The sequence below is a fragment of the Felis catus genome, chromosome A1 (genome assembly GCF_018350175.1).
Source record: "Felis catus isolate Fca126 chromosome A1, F.catus_Fca126_mat1.0, whole genome shotgun sequence".
Taxonomy (NCBI): domain Eukaryota; kingdom Metazoa; phylum Chordata; class Mammalia; order Carnivora; family Felidae; genus Felis; species Felis catus.
This window is the reverse complement of record NC_058368.1, coordinates 105,860,442-105,878,637: the sequence shown is the minus strand read 5'-3', so window position 1 is coordinate 105,878,637 and position 18,196 is coordinate 105,860,442. Positions and strand designations below refer to the sequence as shown.

The 18,196-nt window shown below is 36.2% G+C and overlaps 1 protein-coding gene across 1 annotated transcript in view; it reads left to right on the top strand.

Annotated features, from left to right (window-relative positions):
• FBN2 (fibrillin 2) overlaps positions 1-18,196 on the top strand; it is a 259,016-nt gene that overhangs the window by 21,321 nt on the left and 219,499 nt on the right. The gene's annotated exons all lie outside the window — the stretch shown is intronic.

The window sequence follows — 18,196 nt, the reverse complement described above, 5'->3', positions numbered from 1 at the left end:
CCCCTCCCCCGTTCATGCTCTGTCTCTCTCTGTCCCAAAAATAAATAAACGTTGAAAAAAAAAATTAAAAAAAATAAATAAATAAAAGCATGTAGAGGAGTTACTTACCCTCTGCTTGAATACCCCTGGTCACAGGGCTCTCACTCACCCTGTTGTGAGGCAGGATTTCATTGTTGGAACCCTGCTTATTCATCCTTTGTATGATTATGGTCCTGCCTAAACTGAACATTTAGCAGACAGATAGCCCATCCCTTATTGTCTAATTCAGTGGAAATATGGTCATGGTGACTCCTCTAGAAAGAGGCAGCCACCATCTTTAAGTTGCATAATGAAACTTGAAATCTAATTATAAGCTATTGAGTTATTCTATGTATTTTTGTTCATCCACCCACATTTTGGGTAGTAATATATACCCTACTATATAGCCTACTCAGCTATATAGCCTACTCAGACCATGTCTCCCAAGAATAAGAACAGGGGCAGGCAAAGCTAGGGTTTTCCTGAGTTGTAGAAGTTGGGTAGACCAGACCTGAGTTTGTTCAGAAATAATTGATGCATGTATGAATCAACATTAATAAATTGGAATTTATAATAAAGTATGTGCAGTGGGTTGGTTCAGCCCATGAAGTAACAGCAAATTAGTGTGACCAGGAATATAAGGAAGCGTGGTGTGAGAAGAATCTGGCATATTAGGCGAAATTCTATACACAGTGGATTTGATACTTCCAAGAAAAGTATAAGCGATAGTTTTTAGAAAACATTCCTTCCATTGTAATTTTGTTATCTAAAAGAAAAACACATTTATTACAAAGCAATTTAGAAAATAAACAAAAATATGCAAGTATTTATAATTCCTCCAGTCAGAATGAATCATTTTACAACATTTTGGAGGATATGCTTTGAATCTTTTTTTCTACTACACATATAATGTTTACGAAGCATGGGATCTTTCCATTCTTACTGGAATCCACTGTTCTGTAACATGAAATCTACTTGTATCCTGCTTCTCATTGCTGTTATGAAATACATTACTTTGTAGACCTATATAGTTTCCTTGCATATCGTATCAATGAGGGCTGCTCATTACATTCTGTACAATCATGCCATGTTTGTAACGTTACTTTCTTGATGTCACAGATGAGGGAACTTTGCCCAGGTCAAACTTAGAGTAGCAGTGGGGAGTATGAGGACAGGAGAATATCACACAATCTAATTTAAGACCTTAAACTCAATTCCTGTGATAGAGCTGACTGCCTTCTATTTCTCGATTGGCTGACATTTAGGGTCACTTCCAGGTTTTCCTTTTTTTGTTGGCTTGTTTGTATTTTAGCAATTACGTGATAAGAATCTATGCAGGTAAATATATGCCCTGGATTTTATTCTTAGGATTTAGCATACAAATGCAACTGCTGAGTTGTTGAGTATGTGAAAATGTAAAACTTTTGATATATTCTGTTTATTTCCCTCTAAAAAGTCTTTTTTTTAATGACTTACTCCTTTGATACTGTGTTTAGAAAGTCTTTCAGTACTCCCAAATCTTATAAATATCTATAGTTTTTTCCTTAGAGCTGTTGAGATTTTATTTCTTTCTACTTTTTTAACCATAAGCGAGAATATATAGGAGGGTAATTTTTATTTTTAAATAAAGTCAATTTATAAACATTTATTTATCGTGTATCTTTTGAGTGCTTATTGTTAGGCTAAGTAGTTGGAACTCAAGCTACAAAGAAAAATTATATAACTCTTCTGTTAGTAAGAAGCAAACTATTTAAAGGACAGTGGTGATCATTTACTTAAACATTAAAAAGTAATCCACTGGGGCGCCTGGGTGGCTCAGTCGGTTGGGCGTCCGACTTCGGCTCAGGTCACGATCTCGCGGTATGTGAGTTCAAACCCCGCGTCGGGCTCTGTGCTGACTGCTCAGAGCCTGGAGCCTGTTTCGGATTCTGTGTCTCCCTCTCTCTCTGACCCTCCCCCATTCATGCTCTGTCTCTCTCTGTCTCAAAAATAAATGAACATTAAAAAAAATAAATAAACGTTAAAAAAAATTTAAAAAGTAATGCAGTAATGCAGTATGTAAATACCATAATAGGAGTGGGAACAACTTTACGTGAGAACTCAGAAATTCTTCCTGATTAAGACAGAATTAGAAAAGCCTTCCTTCAGTTAATCTGAGTGAAAAAAATACTACTCATTATAGTGAGAGAAGTGTTTTGGACTAATTCTTGTAATGATATTACAAGATACAGAATGATTGACTTTTTGCTAAATAACATTATTTAAACTTCATACTTAATTACCAATTACCACAGTCACTGAGCTGAACTTGTTTTATAGAAATAAGATGTCTGCCTTTCTCTGCCCTCTAAAGATTTAGCAAGAATGAAATTAGAAGGAACAGAGAACGTTACCAACCACAGATGTCCAACTCACGTGCGTCCACACGCACGCATGCACACACACACACGCACACACACACATTTCTGTACTCGTGAGGCGGTTCAGAACATTTTATAACCTTGCGCTCTGTAAGCTAAACTTAGCCTTAAATGGGCATCAGAGAAATACCAAAAGATCTGTGGGAACTTTACTTTTTGGCACTAGCTCAGATGACATCCTTATCTTGAATGCCATTAAGAACAGAAGGGAAAGAAAATGAGAGCGAAAAAGCAGACAGTGCAAAGCAAAAAAGAAGGAAGGGAAGAAAGAGAGAATGGATGAGAGGAAAGGAAGGTGTAATGTTCATACTAGGAGTGGAGACGCTTGGTTCTAGAAAGGAAGGGTATGCATCTGAGAGATAATCATTGATTGATCTGATGTGGGAGAAGCTGGGGTTCCCACTTCTCAGTCTTTGCTTTAAATCTCTGCTGTTCAGATCTGTGAGGTAAGATCAAATGTGTTGGCAGCCTGTTAGACTTGGATGCTTTACTTATGAAACTCCTTTGAATTAATGCAGTGACTGTTTTCATTCATCCCAGCTCTAAGTGCCCTTATTTATACATTTCTTTGTTTTTGGTTTATCTACCTAGAGGCAGGGAAACCTGCAATAGAAAATTTAAATCATTAACATGTCTTATATTTGTGTAACTCTGTAAATATTTTCCTCTTTTCCTATTTCAACATGAAGTTGGAAGACATTAGGGACTAACTGCTGTGGAACCTCAGCAGAACTACTGCTCATACACACACACACACACACACACACACACACACACGTGCACACACACACACGTGCACACACACACGCATGAATTAAATACAATGAAATGTTACATAGGATTCATTCAAAAGTAATAATAAAATATGCATGTGCACTCTGTATATATGACCCTTGAACAACATAGGTATGCATTCTGCAGGTACAATTATATGTGGATTTGTTTCAGTAAATAACAGTTTAGTACTGTAAATGTATTTTCTCTTCCTTACGATTTTCTTAATAACATTTTCTTTCCTCTTAGCTTACTTAATTGTAAAAATATAGTGTGTAATATACATTACATACAAAATATGTGTTAATCAATTGCTTGTGTTACCGATAAGGCTTTTGGTCAAATAATAGGCTGCAGATGGTTAAGTTTGGGGAATCAAAAGTTATATGTGAATTTTCAACTGTACTGGGATTAGTGCCCCTAACTTCTGTGTTGTTCAAGGATCAAGTGTATGTCAAAAAATCCCAGACATTATAAATTCCTAAATAACATCTGTATCCAGGGGTTTCAGATAAAGGACTGTGGACCTGCAATTATTTCATGAAATTGTTGGAAGGATTAAAAGCAATAATGTGTTAGGCTCCTGATATGTAAGAGGCAGAGTGACTAGCATGTGGTAGACAGCCACTAAGTGATATTTGTTTTAAGAAAACAGGGTGTAGTCAGAATCGGAACTGAATATTAAGACCCGTAAGACCTTGGAAGTGTGATTGCCCTCCCTCATCCTTGTTTCTGCATATAAAATACGGGTCTATCATGTTCTTCTTATTTTTGTGACTTATATGACACAATATAACATTTCACATCCAATAAATAATAATCATTGATGCTAATCTCTTTCAATTGTACTGCCCACTTATCAAAAAAAAGTAGATATGGTGGCTGACTGTTGAAAATGGAATAGTCAAAAATGAAATTTTGAATGGGGAGTAGAGGATTTTATCAGTTGCTTAAGTCGTACAAATAAAGTTTCATGCTGTTCTTATTGAGAATAAACGCTGTATTTTAAGAGAGGCTCACCTTCCTGGTATGAGAATTAAATGAGAGACAAAGTACCTAGCCAGGGTATGGTACAGTAAGTGCACATTGAATGATCAGCTAGCATTGTGGAAAATAAAAACGAGATATGATCTGCTCTCTTAGGCAAAATTGTCTTGGGTGAGAGAGATAATTCCCGGTTGCTGGGACTGTATCAGATCAGGGTGCATCAGTTGTGAATAATCTAAGCTTCATTGCTTTACCTTTTGTGGGGTTCTTTGGGATCATACACAAAAATAAACTGAAAGATATTGTGTATCATTATCATTACCTTGCATATTATGTATTTGAACTTTTAGATCCTACTTATCTTGCTTTGACATACTTGTGCTCTAAATACCAGCGTTGTTATCAGTAGTTACTCAGTATTTCACTGGTCTCTTTGGTCTTAGTCCCCTGCTTCCTGGTGCACAAGGTCTATTTGTGAGCATTTCACAGTGGAACTGATATATATGTAAGGTTTATTTTGCTCAGCATACTTGTAATCAACAGTCTTGCATATTGTTCAGTCTCACGGAATGAGTTTGGGGAGGGTCTTCAACAGTCCAGAGAATAGTTCCTCTGTGAAGCTTTCCTTGGCCACCATCCATCCCCTGCCTCAGTCTACTTTTGAGGCAGAATTAAGCCTGCTGCCCTTTTATCTACCTGTCATGTATTCCATTCCTCTAGAATAGTTTTCTTCATCATGGTGTTGACTGCTGGCCTGTGCGTCAGTGAACCTGTGAAGAGCAGAGCTTTTTATCTGAAGCTGCCTTTGTGTTCCTTCTTCTCTACACAGTGCACAGTGCAAGACATGCTAGTTATGGGTCTGCACAAGCATTGGGCTTCCAAGTAGAAGAAATAGGATGAAACAAACTACAGACGTGGTAGAGGGCCTTGGATGCTCGTGCAGGCTTATTTATTATAGAGACTTTAAGACACAGTGAATGAAATGGAAGAGTAGAAGGTGAGACTGGGCCACTAGACTTGGACCTTAATATACAAAGTCTGGAATGCCAAGTTGAGAGGCTGCCCTCTGGTCAGCAGGCACTATGGAGAGGGATCGCAAAGGACTACTGTACTTGAAAGTAATTCTCTAAGAGAGGTTACTCTGGAGTAGCAAACCAAAAGGAGTGGAGGGTGGAGAAACTGAGAGACACCATTCAGAACTCATTGCGTGTCAACTAAATAATAGCAATGGGTATATTATGTTTGTGTGTTTTCACTGAGATGATGATTTATGTATGTGTAAAATTAGATAGCTAGTATTAATTTGGAAAGGAAAATTATATAATATTGGGGAAAATTATAGTTATTGGACATTTACTATGATAAGTGCTTGAGAGGAATTAATACAACTCAGAGATACCATTTTTTTTTTAGCATGACATTAACAGATAAGGAAACTGAGGAACAAAGAGGCAAAGCATTTTGCCCAAATTCACCAGATAATAAAGGGAGAAAGTACGGTTTGAACGCAAGTGATATAACCTCAAAACTCATGAACTTAACGAAAACTTTAAGTGAAACACAACACTGCCGAAGTCAATATATATTCCCACTCTGTAGAACTGTAGTGTGTCAGTAAATGATAAAAAGGCACATGGCGCCAATCTGAGGAAAGAGATGACTTGCTATTTTTGTATTCTTCTGTCATCTGGTCTAGGGAAATGTATTTGGTATGTAAATTTCATATTATACCTCTGAATTCATATACCCAGAGATTATTTATGTGTGTGATTTTCTAACATAGTTATTCAAGACTCATCATGCTTAAAACTAAATTGAGACTTCCGTTTCCAGCCAAGAGGGACTAGCAGGAACCTGATTAAGCCTCCTTCCTGAAAAGAACTAAAAAACAGAATAAAATATATTAAACAATGGTTTTTGAAGATACTGGACATCAGATAACAAAATATGAGTAGTCCCCAAAAGAAGAACTTTGTTAGATTTCCACAGGTTGCTATTTCAGGGAGGTTGTTTTGTTTTTTGTTTTGTTTTGTTTTGGTATAGCCAGATAGACTTCTTAAATTGAGATGGGATTGAGCTTCTGGGAAGACCAAGATGGCTAGGGTTCCCAGGGCTAGAGAGAAGAGGGAAGAATGCTGTATACAGAACTCAGAAGATACTCTGGATATCTTCAGAGGGCCTCTCTCAGATTTTCATTAGAATACTGGTCAGCATATGCATATGAGGAATGTGCAGGAGGCTAGAGAAGGGAGTCACCCAAAACAATTAGAAAGAATGATACTGAGAGCGCACACAACCCCATAAATGCTTCCTTTCCCTCAAACCAGAATGGAGGACCACAGACTCTATGAGACAATGGTTAGAGTACTTAGAACAGTTCCTTCTTCAGTAGTGGGGAATAATTAGCTATAGACTAAATGCCCTAGTGCTGCTGGATAAATCATAATATCAACATCCAGGAGGTTCAAACATCCAAGAGCAAAGTTCAACAATATTTATAAGACTACAAAAATACTAAGCACTCAGTATGGTAAAATTCACATGTAATCAAATATTCTTCTTCAAACATTTTCTGTAAATAAGCAGTAGAGTATGGTCATAATGAGAAGTAATATCAATTTGCCAAAATCCGTCCAGAACCTACATGGATGTTAGAATTTGCAGACTAGGACGGGGCGCCTGGGTGGCGCAGTTGGTTAAGCGTCCGACTTCAGCCAGGTCACGATCTTGCGGTCCGGGAGTTCGAGCCCCGCGTCGGGCTCTGGGCTGATGGCTCAGAGCCTGGAGCCTGTTTCCGATTCTGTGTGTCTCTCTCTCTCTGCCCCTCCCCCGTTCATGCTCTGTCTCTCTCTGTCCCAAAAATAAATAAACGTTAAAAAAAAAAAAAAAAGAATTTGCAGACTAGGAAATTAAAATGGCTATTATCAGGATTTTCCAGATGTTCATCAAGCTAGAGGAAAGATTCAAATGTGAGAGATGTGAAATCCAAATTGAATCTCTAGAGATGAAACATATTCTAGATGGAATTAATGGCAGTTAGACATTGTAGATGTAAAGCTTAGTGAACGTGAAGATGTAACAATAGAAATTACTTAAAATGAAACACGGGAAAAAAAGTTAAAAAAATATAGGAGCACATCAGTGAGCTTTGTTAACAACTTCCACTGAACACATAGACATAATTGGAGTTATCACAGGAGTGATAGAAAAAACATACTTGAAAAAATAATGTGCAGAAACTTTCCAAGTTTGATGAATTCTGTAAAGTGACAGAAGATCTATGAATCCCAAAGAAACAATGAGAAAACTATCTCAAGGGACAACATAATGGAATTGCTGCTGACTACATAAACAGAGAAAATTGTATAAGCAGCTGGAGAGAAAAAAGACTTTTTTCTTTTTTTTTTTTTGGTACAAAGTTGAAAAAGATAAGGGTCACAAAAAATTTCTTCTCAGGAACAGTGTAAGTGAAAAGACACTGGAACAGCATACTTAAAGTATTGCAATTTAAAAAAAAGTCTTTCTAGAATTCTCTATCCAGGAAAATATCTTTCAAAAACATGTAAAATAAAGCTTTTTAAAAAATGTTTATTTTTTAGAGAGAGAGAGTACGTGTGCCTGTGTGAATGCATGAGTGGGGAAGGAGCAGAGAGAGAGGGAGACCCATAATCTGAAGTAGGCTCCAGGCTCTGAGCTGTTAGTAGAGTCCTTCCTACTCTACAGAGCTTGTACCCACGGGCCATGAGATCATGAGCTGAGCAGATTTGGGAGGCTCAACTGACAGAGCCACCCAGGCGCCCCAAGCTTTTTTTAAACAAATAAAAGATGAATTCACCACCAGCAGACCTGCACTTCAAGAAATGTTAAAGGGGGTCCTTCAGGCAGAAGAAAAGTAATAACAGATTGAAATATGAATCCATGCAAAGGAAAGAAGAACATCGAAAAGGTATCTGGGTAAATATGTAAGATTTTTTTCTTCGCATTTAGGATTCTAAGAAGCAATTGGGTACTTAAACAGAAATAATTACAATTTTCTGTAGAGTTTATAGCCGATGTGGTAGTGAAATATATTAAAACAGCAATACGGAGGCTGGGAGGTTCTTACACTGTCAAGTAGCATAATGTTACTTGAAGACAGACTTTGGCAAATCAAAGATGTGTACTCTTAAGCCCTAAAGCAACCCCAAAAAATACAGAGTTGTAACTAATAAGTCAATAAAAGGTGATGAAATGGAACAAAAATATTCAAAGCAGTGAGATAAGATAAGGCAAATAAATGGACAATTAGAACACAATTGGAAAGTGATAGAGTTAAACCTGACCCTATCAGTAATTGTTTAAATGTGAATGGTCTCAACATCCATTTAAAAGGCAGAGATTGTTATCATAAAAAAACCAATTATGTGTTGCCTGTAAGAAATCTGTTTTAAATAGGAGATGCTAATAGATTAAAAGCAAAAGGATTAAAAAAGAAATATCTAGCTAATACTAATCAAAAGAAAGCTGGAGTGGCCTCCTATCAAAGTAGATTCCAGAGCAAAGAACATCTGGCATGAAGGTCATTTCATAATAAGTAAGAAATCACTAAAGGGGATATAACAATTCTGAATGTTCACACACTTCATAACATGGCTTCAAAATACATGAATTAAAAGCTGGTGAAACTGCAAAGAGGAATAGACTAAACCACAGTTACGGCTGGAGATTTCAGCACCTCTCAATAATTGAGAGAAGCAGCTAAAGTTAATAAAGATATAGAAGACTTGAATATCACTGTCAACATACGCGATGAGTTTAATGTTTATGGAATACTCTGTTACACAATAGCAGAGAATGTACATTCTTTTCAAGTGCATGTGGAACATGCAGCAAGATAGGTCATATTCTGAGTCATAAACCAGGTTTCAATAAATTACATGATGTGTGTTCTCATTCCAAAATGAAATTAAATCAGAATTCAATAACAGATTTCTGCAAAGTACTTTCAGTAATTGTGTAATTCATTTCTAACACCTATGGATCAAAGAAGAAATCAAAAGGGAAAATAGAAAGCATTTTGACTTGAATGAAAATAGAAACACGATATATCAAAATTTGTGGAATGCCTGTAACAGTAATTAGTGGGAAATTTATAGCCGTAAGAACTACATTAAGAAAAGAAAGGTTTCAAATAAGTGAACTCAGCTTCTTCACTAAAAAGTTAGAAGCAGAAGAGCTAATTAAACCAAAAGTAAGCAGAAGAAAAAGAAATAATAAAGCCAAAGTGAAAATAAATAAAATACCAAACAGGAAGAGTAAGAAAATCACTGAAATTAAAAGCTAGCTCGTTAAAAAGATCAACAACATATTGATAAGACTGTATCCACAATGATCAGAGAAAAGCAAAGACAGAAATGATCAGTATCAGGAATGTGAGAGGTGATATCACTACAGATTTCATTGATATTAAGTGGGTAAAGGAGACAATATCATGAAAAACTTTAAGCCAATAAAAACAAAGTGGACAATTTCTTAAAGGACAAATCAGTAAAGCTCACTCAAAAAGAAATAAATAACACGAATATCCCTATATTGATTAAAGGCATTGAATCTGTAAAAGTCTTCTCATCAAGAAAATTCCTGACCTAGGTGCCTTCATGGGTGAATTCTGCCAAACATTTAAGGAGGGAATAATGCCAATTGTATGCAGCCTCTTCTAGAAAACTGAACAGGAGTTAAAGCTTCCCACCTCATTCTGTGAGGTTGAATTACCTTGATACCCAAACCAGAAAAAGACATTTCAGGAAAAGAACATAACATACAAATATTTCTCATGATGTAAAATTTCTCAGAATTTTAGCGATGTGTATCAACAATACCTTGGAGGGTAATATAACAAATTGGGATTTATCCCAGGATATTAAAAAAATAATCAGTGTAACTCACCATATGAACAGTTTTTTAAAATCCTATGGTAATCTAAATGGCTTCAGAGAAAAAAAAAAAACACTTTTGACAAAATCTATTCCCCCAAACTGTCAACAAACTAGAAAAAATAAGAGAACTTCCTCACTGTGATTAAAGGGCATTTCTAAAATGCCTGTAGCTGACCTTACACTTAATGATGAAAAGCCAAATTCTTTTACCCTAATATCAGGAACAAAGCAGGGAGAGTCATTCTTGCCATCTCATTTGAACATTGTAGTATTTAGTTCTAGCAAGGGCAATAAGACAATAAAGATAGAAGTCATAGAGATTGGAAGGAAAAAAGTAAAAACTTAGAGATGACATCACAGTCTATGTAGAAAACAAGTTTAGCAAGATTGCAGAACACAAGATCAATTTACATAAGTCAGCTGTACTTCTTTACCAGTGATCCACTGAAAATCCAATTTGAAAGCGATACCATGTGCAGTACCATTCATAAATAATGAAATTCTCAGGGCTAATTATGAGAAAAAAATGTATAAGATTTGTATACTGAAAACTATAGGACATTGCTAAGCAAAATTAATGGAGACATAAATAAATGGAAAGGTATCCTTTGTACATGGATTGGAATACTCAGTATTGTGGGATGCTTCTTTTCCCCAAATTAATTTATTAGATTCAACACAGTTCTGATAAAAATGACAAGAGAATTTTGGAGAAATTGAGAGAGTGATTATAAAATTCATATGAAAATGCAAAGAACCTAGGAAAGTCAAAATACATTTGAGAAAGAACACAGGATTTCAAATTTATTATCAAGCTATAGTAATCAAGAGAGTTTGGATAAAGATAGACAAATGGAGAACCCCAAAACATACCCATAAATACGACAAAGTTGCAAAGGTAAGTTTTTGGAGTCTTTTTAATAAATAGTGCAGGAACAATTGGATATCCATATGCTGCAAACAAATTAACTTTTGATCCATACCTCCCACTAATTATAAAAACTAAGTAAAAATGAATCATAGAGCCAAATGTGAAACCTAAAGCAATAAAACCTCTAGAGGAAAACACAAGATCTTTATCAGTTTGGGTTAGGCACAAATCATTAACATACCACCAGAAGAATGGCACCCCTCCCCCCCCCCAAAAAAAAGAGAAATCAATGAATTGCATTTCATCAAAATTAAAAAACTCTAGTCTTTAAAGATATTGTTAAGAGAATATGAGGTCAAATCAAGTAGTAAAGATAATTTGTTAATCATATATCTGATAAAGGACTTGGGTATGGAATAATATATAAAGAATTCTCCAAACTCAATAGTAAGAAAACAAAGCACCCAATTAGAAAAATTGGCAAAGATTTGTGGAGATGCTTAATTGCAAGCAGAGATAAATGAATGACAAATAAACACATAAAAATAAGTTTAACATCACAGTCATTAGGGAAACAAATTCTGGGGCACCTGGGTGGCTTAGTCAGTTAAGCATCCAACTTTGGCTCATGTCAGGATATCACGGTTGGTTGGTTTGAGCTCCATGTCAGGCTGTATGCTGACAGCTCAGAGCCTGGAGTCCGCTTCAGATTCTGTGTCTCTCTCTCTTTCTGCCCCTCCCCTGCTCGCACTTTGTCATTTTCACAAGTAAGCATTAAAAAAAATTCAGTGTGATATTACTGGTCACTATGTTGGAACTTTCACATATTGCTGGTAAGAATGTAAATGGTACAACTACTTTGGAAACAGTTTGTCAGTTTCTTAAAAATGTAAACATATACCTATTATATGATGTAACTGTTCCAGTTATTTGCCCCCAGGTAAATGAAAGCATATATCCCTACAAAGACTTGAAGTCAAGGCTCATAACAATTTTATATGTAATAGCCCCCAAACTGGAAACAATCCAAACGTCTCTCAACAGGTGAATGGATAAGCAAGTTGTTGTATATTTATACAATGGGATACTTCTCATGTATAAAAAGTATTGAACAACTGATGCATGCAGTATTGATGAACTTCAAAATATTTATGCTAAATGAGCGAAAGCACACAAAAAGGTACATTCTGTCTGAATTTATTTATATATAATTCTAGATAATTCAGACTTTTGTGACAAGTAGCAGACCAGTGATTGACAAGGGATGGAGAGGTGTGTGGATGGACAAGACGGAAGAATTTCAAGGAAGCTTTGGGCAATTTTGGGGGGGGGGGGCGAGTGATGTATGATCATTATGTAGGTTGTAGTGATGATTTCATGGGTTCATACTATATATAAAAACATGTATACTTTAAATATTTGAAGGGTAGTGTTTATCAGTTGTACATCAGTAAGGCCATTTAAAGAATTGAGCAATTTCAAAGTTACTGTTCAAACCAATTTAACTTTAGATTTTTAGATTAATGCCTCTGGCCATGTATGCCTTTACCCACTTGTAGAAAAATGGCATGTGTATTAAAATCTAAATTTAACACCTTTTACAGAACTAGTTGGTGCTGAACACTAATATGCAAAATGAATAAACCCCAGTGCATAACTTCCTGAAAGAAGTAATTGATATGTAGTAGGTAAGGTGGGGGAGTCTTGGGGAATAGAAACTATATGTCTGAAAAAGTGTGTTGATATTGTAATAAATATAATCCAGTCACCTCTTCCCTGGGGAAGATGCTTTCTCCATCCTCTGCTAGCATTAAACTCATGCTCACTTGCAATTAGGGATACAGTGAGGACACTTCCTGAATCATTCTACTTCCATCTTTGGGGGAACTTTATTTGGGGACTCTGAGAAAGCAGTGTCAATAATTATTGTCTCCATAATCAGTGTAGATGTCTCAAGGAGCAAGTGGCCAAGGAGACAGGAGATATCCTTAGATAAATAGTAGGAGTACATTTTTATTCCTTTCAGTCATAGCAACCACATCCTCTCAAGGAGCTAAGAACTAAATTTATGTTGAACAAAGTTATCACAGCACATAGAGAAGTTTTGTTTTGTTTTTTGGCTTTTTTTTTTTTTTTGCCTGCCTATTTTTGTTCATTCAGAGATTTTGTCTTTGCAAAATTAGTGTGAAGTGTTTTTCAACATAAACTATTTTAAACTCACTTAAACATTGCACCAATCTCCCTTCAATATTGTTACTATTTTGGCTTAAAACTTTAAAACCGGATTAATATACTTGGGCCATCATTTCTTGATTTATTAACATTATACAGTTTCTGTTATCTCTCCACCATAAGGGGAGTATGTATATGTTGTATCCTTATTATTATTATTTTACCACACCTGTTGGTTGACTGGATTTTGTCATCAGAGCTTTTTCTAGGAAATGTTCATGAGTGCTTTCTCATTGTGTACATTGTCAACCTTGCCTTACACTTAAACTCTGACATAAGTAGATATATATTGGGGACTTCTACTTTTCCCTTCTTATTTTTATAGATATCTAGTTATTTTCTGTCACTGAGTGTGCTATGAAGAAGTCTGAATCTAGCCTGATTTTTTTTTCTCCTCGCTAATTTATTTGATGTTTTTTCCCCCAGATACCTGAACAATTTGTACTGTGTGATTATGTATATCATTTATTCTGTGTGGACTTTAGTGAAAGTGGTGTGATCATTTGAGCTGGACTCAAAGTGCCTTCCGTTAATTTTAAGGAAATTTTCTTGTATTATATCTTTGGATAATTCTGCTACTTGAATAGGTTCACTACTTCAAGTGTATTAATTTTTTATTAGACTTTTGAGCTGTTTGTTCTTTAATTGGTTCTATATTCATAATTCTTTTCTGTGTCTCTTCTGTTTTTCTTTTTTAGTGTTTTTATAATTGAGTGAGATGTTTTTATTTTGTCTTTAGGTTTTTAACTTCTTTAGCTAAGTTTTCCTTTTATTGGATATTTCTGTTTCATCTAATAGCCTTTTTATTACTTATATAGCTCTTGACAGATTGTTCTTTAGTTCTAAGACATCATGCAATTATCTTGTTTCCTTGACTATACTTTTTTTTCTCGTAAAGGAGTATTCTTGTTTTTTAATATGTTTCGTACCTTAGTAAATACTTAATTATAGTATGTTATATAGTTCCTGACCCATTTCTTCTTGTCTCCTGCTTGCTAATTTAAATGGGCAGCTCTGTCCAAAACTTCTATTTGCACTAATTTGGTGTAGGTGAATTTTCCTTTTCTCCCTTCCCAAATTACCTGAATTGTCTTCCTGTCTTAGCTTCTGTTTGAGAGCCAAGGATTTCAGGTGCTTTATGTTCTGAGCCCAAAAAAGGGTAGGAAGACTTGAGCTGGGGTTTGGACATCTTTTGATTAAAGAGTCTGAGCTTTGAATGTTCTCAGGTTCTTTGCATGTATTGTTCAGGATCACTCCATCTGGTCATGGCAGTATTCTCTTTTCAAAGAAGAGAATCCTGAAATTTAAAGTATTTCTCCCACTTCAGCTGAAGTCCACAGTGCCTGCCCCTTTGCTTTCAGAGAATCATGCTTGGCATTGAATCTCCTCATTTGCCCCATCATTGTCCAGCAGCGGTCTCCTCCACCCCATAATGACAGGCGTTGGCTCAGCCTCTTGCTGTCTAAGAATGTTTTTTCCTTATGTTCTTTCTGCCTCCTCTTCTCCTGTTGCATGCTGGGGATAATTGACCCTGTGTGGTAAGGATCAACCTGTCTTCACTGTCTGGTATTTTCCCATCTGGTAGAGATCACCACCTCTGGTCCTCTCTGTTTTTCTGCTTTCTGATGAGTTGCTCTGTTGCCAGGTAGGGACGTTTATTCTTCATGTTTTCCCTGATTTCTCCATAAGCTGAACTCTCACTCAGCTTTCCGGGGGAAATCAATGAGACTTCTCAGGATTTTAATGAATCATTCTCATTCCATGTGTGATGTGAGGGAAAAGGGGTATGACCTTCTGTTTCATTCCTTGGCTGCTACTTTCAAATGCATTGCAGGATTTTGTGCTTGTATCCTATTTGGAGGGTCTGAGACTAATATTTTTTTGTTAGCTTTTACCTTTTTTTGTTGTTGTTTATATTATATTTGCTGTGCCTGTTTATATTGGCTGTGGGAAGGGGAGATTCTGTGGTATGGTTTCAGTCTCCAGTATTTTCTAGGAAGTTGATACCACATTTAAATGTTTTTGACCTGAAATTATCTCAAGCCACACAGAAAGCCAGGTGTAGGGTCTTCTAATAGAAGATGATATAGTTTGGGATGTTGCAGTTATCATTTACAAGTAATATTGTGGTAGTTTATTTAGTGCATATTACTAAACCAGGAAACACGAGGTCTATGAGTGTCTCATTTCTGTGGATTAAAGACTATGGTTCCCATGACCATACTTAATGTCATGGTTTAATGCATGCAAAATTCTTCCATATGGGCAGTGCTGAATGTTTGTGAATTCTTCATCTGATTTGGAAATAGCATACAAGGCACATTCCAAATCTTGAGCAAGATCATTTTCATCTTTAAAAAAAAAAAAAAGGGAATTATGTTCTGAATGTAACAGAGAGACTTTAATTAGAATTTAACAGATTAACTGTGTAATGTTCTTCAGTCAATTCATTTCTTGATTGAAAAATGACATTGGGCGATCAGTGTTTACTTATTTTTCTTAGTCATAGAAATCACCTTTTTTTTTTTTTTTTATCAAAAATACTCCTCTGCTTTTCCTGTGGAGACTCAGATTTATTGCTCCGAATTCAAAGACTTTCACCATAGTTGCATATTATCACCAGGGAGCTTTTAAAAATCCTAACATGGAGACTTCACCTGAGATCAGTTTGTAAGAATCTTTGGAGCAGTAGGACCCATGCCCAAGCATCAGCTTTTTTTAAAGTCCCCACAAAAATTCCACTGTAACATGAATTTTGTGAAACACTGGTTTATCATGAAGTCCTTACAAAATATCCTGGACTTTTTTTATAGTTAGACAAATCTGAGGAATCATTTCTTAAAGTATCTTCAAAATTGTATCCATTAATTCAGTTGTTACCTTTAGAGCCCTAAATGAAGCCATTCTGGATAAAATTTACTACTGGATTCTTTTGAACAGATTTATAATGTATTAAAATTCCATTATTAGAGTAGGCTTTGCTTCCCTCTGATGTGGCAAAATTGGATTTGAAAATAGTCAACTTTATCTTAAGTTTTTCTCCATGTCACATATTTTTAAATTCTGGTGACCTCAGTAAGAAGTGTACATTCCCTACCGTGGGCAAAACTGAACCAACAATGTTTAGAATGGCTTTAAATCTTGGCGTGGTTACTATATGGAAAATTAAGTAATAATCCAAATATTCTCTTAAAATCCTATGTAGAAAACTGAACTTTTATTTAGTTTTTTTTTTTTTAAAGACAAATTTCACTTGTTTGAAGCACCCGTATGACATCACATCTTGCTAAAGTTAAACCCTATAGCTTAGTCAATGATAACATTATAGTTTTGTAGATTATCATGCGATTATTCTAGTGTGGATTACAGTGAAATGTAGACAGAGGTGTAACATTACATATTTTTCATATAGTACTTTTCATATAATACTTTATAAACTTCCTCTTTTTAGAATAATTACTGGCATCCATAAGTATTCATTTCTCACTACACAACTAGGTATCTCTTGTCGCTTATAACTCTGCAGAACTAAGTAAGTGTAGTTTCTCTGCATCTGAGTGAGAGCCAGAGGGATTCCATGTCTTTGTTTTAATTATTTCAGGAGTGATTTGTGAAGTAGGTGGTATCTGAAAAGCTGTTTGATAAACAGACAGTTTGGAGGGCTTTGCCAGAGCCAGCGAATACTGAACAGCATTTTTCAGGCACATGGCCCTTCAGGAAAAAACCTTGAGCCAGAACCAAAACAGATGAAAGAGCCGCTGAGCAGAGAGTGCCAAAGGAGATGAGGAAGGTACGCTGGGGAGTCCCAGTGGAAAGTATTATATGCATTAATTAAACCCAGAACTCTGTGGGGAGATGTTTAAAGGCTTTTCTGCTTATTAGTTAAGTATGATCAGGAGTATATATGTGAGTTTGCAGAAGATCTGGCGAGACCTTCCAGTACCTTCCCCGTTCCCATGGGGCCAGGCAGGAACCACTTTGATGTGGTCATCCTCAGATTCAGATTCGTGTGGGCCTCTTCCTGGAATTCCAAGGGGAAGGTACATGTGCTGTGCCCTCTGAATTTCCTTTAACGTATCTAACATGCTGTCTCCACTCTGGGCTTCTTATGTGGGTCCCTCCTGCCTCCGTCCGATTTTCACAGTGCTCTTAAGGATGAAGGGATCAGACTTTGCTTTTGCTTTTCCTTTCTAACAGAACTCTCTTAAGTCTTACTGTCTTCCTCTGGATGCCTACTCTGTGGCCAGCTTGGTGCCTGATAAGTGCTAGAAAGGGAGAGATTGACCTAAGGATAAGGAATTCTGAGTTATTTCACAGAGTGTATATACTGTAACATATGTAAAGAATTTGGTACCTTGCTTGGTACAAATGCCTAAGAAATATTTTGTAGGATTTAATTACTAGAATTATGAAACGAACGCATCCAGTCACCGAATTCAAACCTGTTTGGAGATTTTTGTGTTGTTTATTTCAAATATTACAGCATAGAGGATCTGGCAGTATTAGCTCTGCCCTTACCCTTAGCTCAGTGATACGACTGTGATCTAGAAAACATGCCTCTTTTTCTTGAGACACTTAACTTTGCAATTCTAGATGTAGAATTCTAGATGACTGTATTGTGGATTACCCCACCCAGGGACTACAGCCGCCCTGGGCTAGTACAGAGTGGTTCTGAATGGTTCAGTCTATCTTCACGCCCATTAGGATGACAGTAAAGCAAAACCTTAAATAAAGGAATTACTTAACCAATTAAGCACAGTAGGTAGTGATTCAGGGAATTTCTGAGAACTTTGAAGTGGACTCTAGGACCGTACACTTTAGTTTTCATTCATCTGAGGCTAGATTTATGGTGATTACCAAACTGGGTCTGTGAAATACAGCTCACGGTTCATAGTGGCCTAAGGAAATTTGGCTCACAAGTCTTTCAGGATTTGGGATTTCTTGGGTGTGATCATCCACAGCACGTTCATATGTGTCAC